This window comes from Falco rusticolus, chromosome 7 (assembly GCF_015220075.1).
Source record: "Falco rusticolus isolate bFalRus1 chromosome 7, bFalRus1.pri, whole genome shotgun sequence".
NCBI lineage: Eukaryota > Metazoa > Chordata > Aves > Falconiformes > Falconidae > Falco > Falco rusticolus.
Genome location: NC_051193.1, coordinates 13,754,795 through 13,768,512, shown reverse-complemented (window position 1 = coordinate 13,768,512; position 13,718 = coordinate 13,754,795). Strand labels below are relative to the sequence as shown.

Below are 13,718 nucleotides of genomic sequence, written 5' to 3'. Positions count from 1 at the left end.
TGTCTCAGAATTGTAGTGCTAGAAGCAGAGACTATGTCCAAGTTCAGCTGGTTTAAGAGCCTATAGGACCCAAAGGTAAAAGTCCGTCTTCAGGATAATAGTATTATTACAGCAGATTGTCTGGGTAAGTTACTAACAAGCTCTATTGATTGTTGGGTGGTCCAGCTTATTTGTGAGAGACTGTGGGGGAGCAGTGGTGGAAGAATTGTGTTTGAATTGTTCTTTATTGGAGTTCAACTTCTTCGGCCAGGATGGCTTTGAATAGCAAATGCCAGGCCTCTCTGCAGTTCACCTCTCTGTCGCTGGCATCAAGCTTCTGCTTTGTGACAGCTGCTCTTTTTTCCTTTAAATGTACAACACACATTTTTCATGTTACTTAGTAGCTAGCATTTATGCTCTGTGCTAGTGGTTAAAAAGAATGAAGAACGTGTGTAAATAGGAAGCTGAGAAAGCTGCTATATGTTAAGGGAAAGAAATGAAAGACTGCACTTTTACAACTACAGTTGAGGGTCTTGCCAGAATTATCTGCATATGGTGACCCATTGCTTGATATTTTCTGTCAAAGAAGCTTAGTAAAGAAAATGATCTCAAACAAGCATTGTCTGCGTTATAAGAGAACGGACTTAGCCTTTTAGGTTTAGAAGTGGTGCAATACATTCCTTTAAACATTTCCCGCTAGAATAACATTAAATATTCTGTGTGCTTCTAGCTCATGTATTTGTCTAGTAATCTTACCTCATAGAGCTGTAGGTTCTCACCTGGAACTTCAATAAAAAAGTGTTTTGCAGCTGACAGATCTGAAGGCAGGAGGGGAGTCAAGTCCCATTTAAAAATTAAAAAGTTTGATACATGCTGATGACATTTTGTCTAAGTGACAGACTTCTAACCAGAGACCTTTACTCTTGCAGATGATTTAGAACTCACAGTGTATTGCATTTTCTGAACACGGTGTTGCAGTACTTTATAAGCCTTTCGGCAAGTAGCTGTTCACAGTTAATATAACTGGTGACGCTTACCTGTTGTGTTCTTAAGTTCAAGTGTCCATGAGTCTGTGGGAAAGTGCCTTTGCAATTTAAAGGCAGGTCAAATTCAATGAAACAGAGAGTCAAAACCAGTGCATATCATTGTGATAGAAGGCAAGGCTGATAGAAAGTTGCTTTTCAAGCAAAGGTTTATTGCAACTCTCCTTGAAGGTAAAGGCAGTTGCATCTCTTTCTAGCTCGTTCTCCCCCCCTGCTTTCATTATTATCTGTTTCTCAAAATAATAGCAAGTACATGATCATCCCTAGGATGTTTGCTGCAGTATTTCTGTCCTAGAACTCTTCATTCTTTCAACCTTGAGTTAGAGAATATATAAATTAACAGGATAAACCCATCTTGTACTTTGATGAAAGAACATGAGAGTGTTCCTGAGCAGAGTACTGAAAAGAACAAAAGTAATTGCAGCTCTTGCTGGGAACAGAAAACAGAGACTATAGGGGGGAAAAAAAGGGGGGTGGGGAGTGGCTGGTGAGAGACAATGTTTAGGACAGACGGCTGGATGAATTATGATGATGCACAAAGTAACTGGTCATTCTAAAATATTTCACTTCCTGCATAAGTATAAATTCTCTGAACAATTTAACAAGCCACTGCTTGTAGCTGTGGGAATATATGTGGTTTTTTTCTTGACAATTATGCAGCAAAATGGAACCATAGTTGGACAGCCCTTTGATCCTCCAAGTTGGGCTTAACATTGGAACTAACATCATGATTACACCTTTTTCTGGTAAATTTTATCTTTAAGTGATTTAGTTATGAATTGTTTCATAGGACCAATATATACTGATGATGGGGCCAGTGGAGACACAAATGCATCTGGAGCAACTCCATGAGGCCCCCATTCGTCAAAGTATCTAGAAATGGCAATGGTCCTGTCAGTAGGCTTTCCTTTTGTGAGCAATCAGTTGGTCTTTAAATGGTAAAGGAACTGTGTTCCGCAGTGCAAAGCACAAGCTCTCACTGTATTCACTGTAAGTGTTAAGATATGAAACTAGTGACTTAAGTAAATACACAATTTATAAACTGTCAAATGGATCTCTAAAGCTGACCTGTCTAATGGACATGGCATTACGTCAATGGGTGCCCTTATTTCAGTCTGATATAGATTTATATAGCCTAGTCAAATTCCAAGGTGGGAGAGAGCTTAGAGATAAAAGCAAAATTACATTGTCTTCTCTGCTATTTGAACTTGACTTGCCCAACTCAAACAGGCTGAACTCACGTTAAAAACAGACTTAAATGGAATAGAGTATGAAATATACTGTAAATGAGTTCAAATGTCAGTATAAATACAAAAAAAAGCTATTAAAATATCTATATATTTAGAGATCCCATGGGTTCTTTTGATTTATGTACATTCTTTGTAATTTAAAAAAGAAAACAAACCATAAACTCTCTGTTTGTATTTGGGTTAGCAATGGAACATTTGTGTCATGCTAGTGGGAAAACAATTGGACTACTTGAAGGTACTGTCAAATGCAGAAAACAAACACACTGAAGAAGAAAAGACTTATTTTCCTGTCTACTCCCTATTGGACTTTTAAATCTTTTCAGGGGATCATTCGCTAATCATAGGAAAAAAACGTAAAATCATTTAAACAATGACATTTCTTTTAGCTGTTACTTTTCTTTTAAATAGAATCAACCCCTCCCCTCCAGGCTGGTCGAGATAGCAGTTAAATTACTGTTTTCACCAGCTGGTAAACAAATAGCCTATCCAGGACTTCTCTTTCATTCCCATGTGTATGCATGTGCAGATGCAAACTGATATCCATATGGCCTGTAGTAATAGGTTCATCTCTAGTTACAGTATGTTAAGGAAATTTTACTAAGAGCAATATTTTCTGTGGCAAAGATGCTGCTGTAGAATGTGCAGAATTTCAATTTACAAAGGCATTTGTCTGACTGAACTTGAACATATCTCTGAGGAGGGAATGACAACAGGTAATCTGCTGTCCCAAACAAGATACAATAGGAAATATGAGGAACTATATAATAGCAACAGTATAGTAATAACAAGGCACATCCTTACCTTCCTGCGTTTCCTGTATTGCCTTCATTAGTGTTTCTGACTGTGGCCCCTGTGCAGCCACACGAAATGGTATTGCTGGATTTGCAGTGGCAATACACTGTGTAGGAAGAAGATAGGAAAAAGGGAACTTTAGAAGTAGTTTAGAAATAGTAATTGACCTGTTTTGCTTATAGACTCCCATAGCTAGCTGAGCAATACCTGGTTTGGTTTTGGTTCATGGTAAATGCATGTGCATCCCAAAACAAAATGGAACCAGTTAGAAAAAACCAAGCATATCTCACTGCACTGGCTTAATCTCTAGTTGGTTTTGGGTGGTTAATGTAAAATACAGACCATACAAAACCATAAGCCCTATGCAGAGGCAGCGAGTAGGCTTTCCTCATTCGTCTATGAGGGGAAAATTTATTCATTTAGGCTTGGTTTGAGTTTTGGTCTGAAGCTGCAGTGAAGTACTTTACCTCACATCCAGACTTGCACACTGGAGAACTGCTTTTATGTGACATCTGAAGCCTCAAGTCTTGTAGCAGGGCGTATAGCTTGAGTGCCATGATGGGTAGTTGGGCCTTAGCTATGCTAAGTGTAAGATGGAGATTATAAATGTATGGTAATAAGACCAAATGCCTTGCTGTGATCAAAGCCAGCATTTGTATTTTACACCACTGCCTCTTTATTCCATCTCTGTCCTACTGACTTTAGTAGAAAAGCCTTTTTTCTTTTGAAATTTCCGTGGTTCAGCAGTGTCAATATTTTGCATGTGAGGGGTGCTTTAGCATCAATGGAAAATAGACTCTAGATGGTTTTAAATCTAAAACCACAATATCCTGGAATCTGTTTCATGAAACCACCTATTGGAAGAGGTATTCGCTGAAGAAAATTAATAGGGAAGTTTGGTGGAAGAAATTGCCCCTCTTTTCCCCTGAGGAGCTCTCAACTACTTGCTGGCAGCTGCTGGAGACTGGCAGCTGCTGGAGACTGCCAGCTCAAACGCTGCTGCTCTTCCCCCCCCCCTTCTCTTTTTTCTTTTTTCCCCTCCCCTTCCCCCCCCCCCCCCCCCCCCCCCCCCCCCCCCCCCGCCGGGTGTGATTTGCACAGGTTTTGAGCAGGGTTTTACATACAGCATAGATGGAGAGACATGTGTGTCAGAAGAAAATAAAGGAAATAAAAAGAAACATAAGGCAAAGAGAGAAGAACGATAAGGAGGCATGAGGCAACTGAGGGAAAAAACAACTAAATGGAAGCGGTGGTAGTGAAAAGAGACTAAATTGAACTGACTGAATGGAAAAGAAGTGCAGAGGTACCAGTGATTAGTCATGAGGATAAAATGTGTCTCGGGATGCATGGCTGTCGTCTTAATGTTTCTGTGAGAGAGAAAATCTACAAAGCTTTCTAGAAATACTTGAGGTGGGAGAAAGTGACAGCTCTGCACTTCTCTACTGTAATGTGAGGTAAGTATGCAAACCGGACTGCCAGGAAAACCTGACGCAGGAGTTTAGTGCCTTAATAGAGCTGACTGCCCCTGGCACAGAACTGCATGCAATGCAATAGCTGTCAGTGGTAAACTGATTTTCTTGCTCTCCCCATTCCCTGCTTCTTGTTTCAGATTTTGAGCTTTAAGCCAAACTCTTACATTTCTCAATTTCTTGAAGGTGGCCATACTCAAAGGCGAGGCTTTGTCCCTGATATTTGAACTTGTGGCATTGATTTAACCTTGATGGTACAGAGGAGCGTTAATTTTGCTGTCCTTCCCAGGGAGGCAAGTAGTGTTTATGCTTCAGCCTTGCACTGACAGCTTCAGCAAGCTTTTAATTGTCGCTAGGGCTCTGGGAACTCAGCTCGCAGTGGCTGGCTAGGGAATACACTGAACTGCCACATCCCTTCTTAACAGGGACACATTTCATCCCTGCGCCTCTCTGCCAGTATCAGAGCTGCGCTGGCTGTCAGAGGATGATTGGTACAGCTATGGACCACCTCTCGCCAAAGGCTGTGATACTGGGATCCTCAGGCTGAAAGGAGAAATTGCAGGAAACCTCTGGTGAAAGTAGAGCTAAATTCTCACATGTTCACAAATGAAATACATAAATTTAATGTGCTTATGTTTTAAACAGGATTTCAAATTATTATGAAGCATTAGATGTGCTACCCTTTCAGAAGTAATAATTTCTGTCATGGTTTCCTTTAAAACTTTATTTTTGCGAACTCTAACACTAGTGATATAGGTGAGGGAATTGCCAACTTGAGCTAATTTTACTAGCACAAAGGACTGGGATTTGAGATGTTACAAAAGGAAGGGGGGTAAGGGACTCCCGGAAGAAATTACAGAATCCATTGCAGAAGAAGAATGCTGTAGAACACAGGATTTCTGTTTATAAATTAATATTATTGCATGTGCTGTTTGGGTTGGTAGGATTGCAATTAGTTTACAAATAATTGTAACAGTGTTTCTTTGCCTAAGTGTGTCTGTTTATTTGCAGTGGCAAAGTGCTTCCAAGCCAGGAGCCATTGATCGGAGCTTTGTTGTGCAAGTCTGTCTTCTTTCTAGAGCATTCAATTTCTTGTGTAATTTTTAAACATCTAGCTTATTTTTGTGGAAAAGTATTTGCTGATTGTCAGAATTCTTAATGCCATTTGAAATGTTTTAGGCCACAGTGCTATGCATCTTTATATATACATGGTAGTTTGCAAGGAAGTGGGGGGTCCAGACAGGCACAGGTAACTCTGTAGTCAAGCAATGGTTTAAATGCTGTTAATTTCTGAAGTGTTTCCTTTGTGATAATTGTAGACCATCCGCAGAAGATGTCCTAAACTGTATGTATGCCCTAAGGCATACTAATGGTTCTACATGGTGGATGCATAGATTATTTAAGAAAATACCCACAACATATCCAGCCATTATTTATGAATGTAAATAAGAGAAACCGTCACTATGCTGTGCTAGAAGAAATGCAAGGACAAACTATTTCCTGAAAAGAAGGCATCAAGTAATAATAATGTAGTAATAGTTAGTTTAGCTGCTGTCAGCTGTTTATGACTAGAATGTGAAATTAAACAGAGCTCATATTTTTGCAGCGTTGAGTTCTGTGTGCTTCTCAGGCTAGACTCTTAAGAAGTATTTACATGCTTAGAGATTTAGATAAGCACTTGGCAGGTTTTCAAAACCATCCAGATCTCTAATACCTCTTGGGTTTCTTGAGGGGTATGGGGGGGCAGGGTATGTGCGTGCATGTGCATGTGTGTGCATATAAAAGCTGTTGGTTAATCCTGTTCTTTTGAAGCAAAAGCTTATTCAATTTAGTAGGAAATAAAATTCCATCCCAGTCTGCTGAGCCACTGAGTTATTTCACAAATACTGTTTTTCTTGTATCTTCCTTTCCTGTCATTTTTTGTTTTATTCTTGTTTTCCTTCAATTGCTTTTATTTGTGAGGCAAAGAGGAAACTTGTTATTCCCTGCACCTTCTGACTTGCATGGAAATGGAAAAGGACACGTATCAGCAGATTTAATGGCATGATGCTGTTATGTGTCGTATTTATTCCCAGGATCAATTTTGCAGATTCCAGTTTAGCATGGTTTTGGTGCCGAGCTGTGGCAGATTTATGTTTAGGAAAGGGGGGGAGGGGGGAAGCTAGAAGTGACTAGGGAAAAAAGTGTAGGAGTGACTGAACTAGGGAATACTTTCTAAAATATTGTTCTTATGTTTCTACTAATTGCTCTCTCGAGCAGATTAGGAGATTAATGGATGAGTCTTTTATATTTACTTGCATAATCACTATTTAACATTTTGGTTACTGGTGTATTTTGAAATGTTGCCTCGCTGTAACTGCATGGGATGTGATTTATGATCCTTACAAAGGTTCTCAACTTTGTTGGTAATACTTCCATGGAAAGTACTGCTGCTGCATTGGGACTGCAACTGGATGTTGTAGTACCTTGTTGTTTTCTTTAAATTTAGTTTTAGCAGGATTTATGCAGTTAGCCCAGGATCTATCATTTTAAAACCCCCAATAATTGAATCCTGTAACTGCAGAGTCAGTTAAGCTTATGTTAGTGTAAGACCAGAAATCAACTGTTCCTTGCTTTGTGTGCAATTTCAGGTAGCTTTGATACAATGTTTTCTGAAGTTTGGCTTTGAGACAAAGGTGCTCAGCTGGACAGCACAGTTTATTCGATTTCTAATTGGGGTCAGAAGTGACTCATTTTGAGCAAACTGTTGAACTTTCTGCTAAGCAAATGATTGCATATTTAGACCATATGCGTATTTTTTGTTAGTATTTTCTCTTTTGTAAAGTTGCAGTTATTTAGGAACTAGAACAGTGCATGATTGCATAATCAGCAGGAAACCAACATCAATTTGCATATTTTAAAAGTACTATCACTCAAAATTTGAAAATGTGAAACATATATCAGTTTGAACATGGAAAACTGATATAAATACTTTTCATTTCACTTTTCTAAAAAACTGTCTACAATAAAAATATTTCTTGCACAATTGTACACTCATTTTTTATTTTGCTTGCTGACAAAATCTGGAATTGTGTTCCTACAATAAAGTTTAATGATTGTGCAGTAGTTGACAACTCACAATTTGGATCTCATAAACATAACTTTCACTCACTTTGCCTGTTCAGAAGTACATACAGAATATTTTATGTAAGACAGCATTCTTCATGGCAAAGAGTGGAGATCTCGGACTCTTGTCATTCTATTTTCAGAGTTAACACTTGTTTACTGTGTGGCCAAGGACAGGTCAGTTTAACGCAAATTCACCCAAGTATTAGGCTTCCAGTTCCACCTTCTAAATTACTGGCATATTAGGAGCTTGGATATGTGGTTCATTCTGTACTGATTTGTTCCTCTTTTTTTTTTTTTTTTTTTTTTTTTTCCTATAGCATCAAAACCTATCGCAGAGGCTAATAAGCAGCTCTTGCTGAGAGCAGAAGGTCTGGAATCCAGACCTGTGAACAAGCAATATCAGCAGTACAAGTAGCATGTAGGTTTTGTTTTTATGAGAGACTCGAGACCTTTGGAGCGTCACAGAAGGAATCAAACTGTCCATTACAAAGTGAAGATAAAATATTCTGAAGTATGTTAAGAACTTTAAAAGAGTGTGCTTTCTTAGAGGAAAGGACAGCACCCTTCTCAATGTGCAGACTTCTTTATAAGTCTAGATTACACAGTCTATATTTACACATACTTTGGCAGGATTTTGTTAATAAGGTTAATTTGAAAGGCTGCATGATTGTGTGCTGTCTGGATCAGCTGGGTACAGGATTTTGAGTGTTGACCAAGTAACAGTGAGTGCCCAGCATTCCTGACCCTACTTTGGATTTGTTTTCTGGCACAAACTTCTTGCAGAACAACTTTAAGGAGTATCAGAGCTATAATGTAATGTCTGATGTTACCATTAATAAAAAACATAACCAAACTCTAAATTCTGGCAAAAAATACGTATAAGAAATATATTAGAGCATAGGAATCATATGGGGTAAGTTCAGAGTATTGCTGCCGAAGAACAGAGATATTTTTTTTCCCCTGCAGGTATAGCGAATAACAAATTGAGTCATAAATAATATTTCATTAGATGTTATTGTTAAATTTCATAAACTGCAGGACCATGACTGGTACATTGTCCTGTTCTTACAGATGACTTAAGTGTTTAATGCCAGACTCTTCATCTTACTTTATCAGTTGTAGATCTTTTCTTAGAGCATGAAGCATTAACCGAATCATTTGCTGCCTGCTTTAGAGATGGTGAGTTTCTAGAGCACATACACAGAATCTTACAGGTCTGTCAAGACCTTGGATAATCTTGTGTCTGTTTTTGCCCCTCTTTCTTGAAAGAACAGGAATCAAAAGATATTTCATGCATCTCAGAGTTACGTCAGCAGAAAGAATTGCAAGGATGCTAGGAACTTACAGAAATGGACAAACACCCACATCATATACATCTTTATGTAAATCACTCATTAGCTTTGTCAAAATGGCATGCCTTTCTCTTTTGAAAAAATTCTGTTGTGATAATACTCCTAAGTGGCAGAATCTTTTGTTAAGACTACACAAAATCATACAGGTTATCCAGTTAATCACACTCTTAACGTTTTTGGGGTTTTTTTTAAATCTTCCATTGTTTTTTGATTGTGTAAGTCCTTTCTGAAGGAAAGGCAGCACTCATCAACCAGTAACCTCGTTTGTCATGTTCTTGGGTTCTGTGCCTTTTCTGTTTTTCTTCGATGTGATGTCCCAAGCAAAGGCTGTTAGATTGATTAAATACATTTTGACATACACCTAGGTGTCTTCAGCCCTTATTCATACAAATTGATTTGTTAGAAGAGGTCACACAAAGTGGTACAGAAGAGCTGTACTTAAAAGAATTTAAATCAAGGAAATTCTTGTCTGAATAGTTGTGAGTTTCTAGCGCCATTAGTTTGAAAGCAGAACCTTTGGTTGATCAGTTGGTGAGGTTTTTTGCTGAAAGATAGATGTCTTGGATTGTCTCTGTGAGGTGTGTCTCGATTGCCTGCTGAAATGACTACATCAGCAGGGAATTCTGTCACTGCTGAAATGTGCCTGTGTGTACCAGTGCTTGTAAGGGCTTCCTTGATCCCAGAATACATGGCTTGCACTATTTGAGCTTCCTTTCTAAATAAAACTAAGCTGCCAATTCTGAATCTTTGCCAGAACTGTGCTGTTGCCGCTCAACAGCTGCGGCTGTTCATTGATTCAGTGTGGTAGCTGTGGACCTTACGTTCCGTGATGTGAATGGGTATTTTTTTTCTTTATGAGCATATGGGGAGTTTTGATGGACTGGGTCCATTCTTGTTGATACTGACAGCTGTAGAATTGACTGTAGTGGTCTCGGCTGGTTGCCTGGCTGAACTTCTCTACATTTTGGGTCATGCTCCGCTATGAAATGTTTGCTCTATGTTAGAAGGTGGGCTTAATAACAATGCTTTATGTAGATCTGCATGTGACCCACTAACAGTGACATGCTTGAAGCTGAGTTAATGTTACACCAGCAGCTTACAGAACATCACCTTGTCGGAAGTACACATACGGAGACACCCTCAGATCCCTTACTTCCCAGGCAAGTCACATTGCAAAAGTATTTCTCTTCTATTCATCTTTATCTGGTGTATCCTTTTATAACTCAGGTCATCTGTCTTCCTAAAAATAATCTACTGTGATCTTGTTGCTCCTGTTTGCCTGAGAAGTTACAAGTAATGAAATAAAGGGTTCATAAATATTAGTGTGATAGGAATGTTCTTCGTGAGTATAAACACTGTGTTATTCAGAGATCTCTTGGTAGAAAAAGTATGTTTTGCTTCTTGGGAAATAGGCCCTTGAGATTCCTGGTGTCCCTTAGATAGCCTGGGATTTTTTTTATTATGCGAATAGAATTTCCTACCTAAATCTGTGCTCTGAAAATAAAATGGAGCCCAGTTTTTATTTTGTGTGTTTATAAATTGTATGAATTTTTTAAAATGAGGAAATATTTAAGAAATATTTTAATGATATTTATCTTAGTGTGTCCTTAAATGTAACACATTTCTACATATATTTAAAATCCTTCATATTTTTAAACAATACACGTTTCTCTAGTATTTTGATTTTGTTGGCTGCATGGACAAGACTTACTGTTGGGCACATGAAAAATCTCTTGAAGGAAGTTTCAATGTAGGGCATGCCCTTTCTTTACGCCAGACAGTGTGAGCATAGTTGTGAGCTGTCCTTGAAGTATAGGCACATCCTACAGTTCACACTTTATTTTTCTACTTTAAATATCTGGGAATAGAGAACTTCAGTGAAACACTAGCATGTGAATTTGTGCGGCGGTGGCTGTGGTGTTCTGGAGTCCTGGTTCAGCTGTTTGGGATGGGTAATGAATTACAAGAGAATCATCCAATTGGATGCAATCCTTCTGTGTCTCTCTCCATTTATATAAAAATGTAATCTGCCATAGGTACTGCTAGAATGCTGTTTTAATTTTTGTATCCGCAATAGGATTACAATTTTTAATCAGTCTTAATGACTTATATAAATTCCAAAGTATTGTATTACATTTTACAATTATGCATAAACTGTTAGCAAAAGAGAAAGCTTCACTTTCTTAAATACACATGTACCAGTGTTGTTGAACTCAAAGATATTTTATACCACTCAGGTAGCCATGAGAGCAATAACGAGTATTTGATATTTAGGGCACAGCTTCTTGCACTCCATAATTTTGATTAAATAGCAGTAGGACCCAGTTCAGCTGCTTGATGAATTTTTTCAAAAAAAAGAAGGAGTTCTCTCTGTTGCTGTCAGAAATCTTTTTTTTTACTGTTTCCCCAAATTTCTCTTTGGAGAAATCTGTGTTACTGCTAGCTGGAAGTTTAGTAGAAGAAGTTATAAAATGCTCCACGTAAAGGTGATGACCCTTTGAGCTTGATACTGTGAGGTGCTGAGCAGTCCAGTCTTGATCCAGCAAAGCACTTAAGCACCTACTGAAGTATGAACTTAAATGATTTGCTGGAGGTCAGCCAGGGTGTTCCGTATTTGCATGACTGAAAACACAGGCACTTTGTAGTAGACCCCTTATTTATTCTGGGGGGCAGAGTAAATCTTTTTTCTTTCAAGTACATCAGAGCAAGAATATTTTTATTTTCTTTGAAAACACAATGTACTGAGGTAATCAAAGAGCTCTTGCCATTGTTCAGTGCTTAATCTCTAAAATAAGAGGTTTGGACTTTCTCCAAAGCATTAGGATAGTATGAGCTGTGTCAATATAATTAAAAGAACAGCTTCAAGTACTGGTACGCTTTTATAACTTGGAGGTTTTTTTCTGTCCTTGTTGCATTGTTTTAAGGAGCCTGAGAAAAATCACTTTTTAGGTATGTATTACCCATTTTCACTTGCTGATGATTTTCTGCTTTAGTGGCTCTGACATCCTTATCTTTGCATGGCTCCAGGTCCTTAGGACATTCTGGGTGCAGCAGGAGAGACCTGAAGAGGCTTCCATTCTCATACCTGCTTGGTTTCAGCATCCTCTGCAGCTCTGCCACAGGCCAAGTGCTGAGTTTCTTTAGTCTTTTGTTTAGATCTGTGTTTGAAAATGTGCATCTTAGTTTAGTTTCTTAGTGTTGGATACTTTCTTCTGGGCACTCAGACCTTCAGTAGATCTCTAGAAGTCAATCACAGGGGTGTCTATAAGCTGCCCCTTCATTCTGGATACTCACCTAGTCAATAAAGCAGAATATTTTATTCTTCATCTTGAAGATTATTTTTCTATCACAGTGGCAAACTTAGTACAGATGGCTCTGCCAGTGTGTACTCCTTTATTTTAGATGTGGTAAGATGCAAGACATTAAGTAAGCTGTGCTGTAGATTCAAGTTCTTAGTCGTGTGCGCTGCATGAACTGGTAGTAACCTTCTTTTTGAGCGTGGGAATTAGCAAGCTACATATAATATAGCAATCAGGGAAGAGGAAAACCAAGTTATATATATAGCGTTCTAGTAGAACTTAGAAGCACAAAACAGGGACTTACAGATATTTGAAGTTAAACTACTTTTTGATCTAAAAGACAGGCAAGCACCTTGGTTCTCTAATCTGATGGACCATTCTGGAAAAGGACAGAAAAAGAAAATCTCTCCCCTTAGGATGCTGAGCACTGCAAGGACATTCTATCTCAGCCAGAAGACATCTTGCCAGCCACCTTATTCTTCCCATTGTTTATGACAGACTTTAATGAGATTCTTCAGAAAGCTGTTAGTATTGTCGCATTGCATTAAATCCTCTATACATGATAATCTTAACGCCAAATGAAACAGTTACATGGCTGCAGGGCCACAACTGGAAGTTTTAATGATTTAGCATAACAATTATGCATTAAACATACTGGAATGTAGTATTTTGTATGAAGTACTGTGTTTAAAGATATATTGTAATGTATTTCTGCAGTTTGGCCCAGTTACATGCTTCTGCGGGAAATGTAGCCATATAGTTACATTATTTCCTGACTCCCCATGTCTTAACTTGGGATGAATCTGTAAGTTTTCCCAGTTGATTGCTGGCTTCCTTTTTAGAGAGAGGGAAATAAATTTAAAGTATTTTCATAGCTTTGGCTTTTTTGTTAAAAGATTTTTCCTAAAATCTAGGTTTTGCCTCATGGGTTTGACAGTGCATATTTATGACAACTGTAGGAATTTTCCATCCCGTTAAAGTTTCAACAGATAATTTCAGCAGATATTGCTTTAGAGCAAAATAAGCACTGTTACTTGGTGAAGAGTCATTAAAAGCTCTTAAAGTCTTTAATAGACTATAGAATCATAGAATGATTTAGGTTGGAGAAGACCTTTGATGTCATAAAGTCAAACTGTTAACTCAGGACTACCAAGCCCACCACTAAACCATGTCCTTGAGCACCACATCTACACATTTTTTAAGCACTTCAAGGGATGGTGACTCCACCACCTCCCTGGGCAGCCTGTGCCAGTGCCTGACCACCCTTCCACCGAAGACATTTTTCCTAATCTCCAATCTAAGCCTCACCTGGTGCAACTTGAGGCCGGTTCCTCTTGTCCTGTCACTTGTGACCTGGGGGAAGAGACCGACCCCCCTTGCTGCAGCCCCTTGCAGCAGCTGTGGGGAGCGATAAGGTCCCCCCTGA

General features: G+C 38.7%; 1 protein-coding gene and 1 long non-coding RNA gene across 2 annotated transcripts in view; both read left to right on the top strand.

The window, feature by feature from the left end:
- Positions 1 to 13,718, top strand: part of SH3GL3 (SH3 domain containing GRB2 like 3, endophilin A3) — a 58,871-nt gene that overhangs the window by 21,234 nt on the left and 23,919 nt on the right. The window lies entirely within an intron of this gene.
- On the top strand, positions 2 to 13,487 carry LOC119151073. Its single transcript, XR_005105291.1, has 3 exons — positions 2 to 12; positions 1,079 to 1,082; positions 13,382 to 13,487. It is a non-coding gene; the product is annotated as an uncharacterized LOC119151073 (long non-coding RNA).